We start from the raw sequence: 592 nt of genomic DNA, 5'->3' as shown, positions 1-592 counted from the left end.
TTAGTAATTCTAGTCTAGAATTGTATTACGAATAGGAACGTAGAGAAGAATATATTTTATTAGGAATTCTATTTTAATTTACAATTGTATTAGAGATTATTACCATATTTTACAATATTACGCAAACCATAATACTATTGGTCTATTTTGGGTGGGAAGTTACAATTGAGAATATTGTTTTTATTAATACTATAGATATAGATTGCATTGCAGAAAGATATATATACTGACTTACTACCATTAATTAGTAATTCTAGTCAAGAATTGTATTACGAATATGAACGTAGAGAATAATATATTTTATTAGTATTTCTATTTTAATTTACAATTGTATTGGGGATAGGAATTGTATTACCATATTTTACAATATTACGCAAACCATAATATTATATGTCTGTTTTGGGCGGGAAATTAAAACTGAGAATATTGTTTTTATTAATAGTATAGATTGCATTGTAGAGAAATATTTATACTGAATTATTAGCATTAATTAGTAGTTCAAGTCTAGAATTGTATTACGAATAGGAACGTAGGGAAGAATATATTTTATTAGGAATTCTATTTTAATTTACAATAGTATTAGGAATAGGAA

Source organism: Ipomoea triloba, chromosome 16 (genome assembly GCF_003576645.1).
Source record: "Ipomoea triloba cultivar NCNSP0323 chromosome 16, ASM357664v1".
NCBI classification, from domain to species: Eukaryota; Viridiplantae; Streptophyta; class Magnoliopsida; order Solanales; family Convolvulaceae; genus Ipomoea; species Ipomoea triloba.
Note: the sequence above shows the minus strand (reverse complement) of the source record.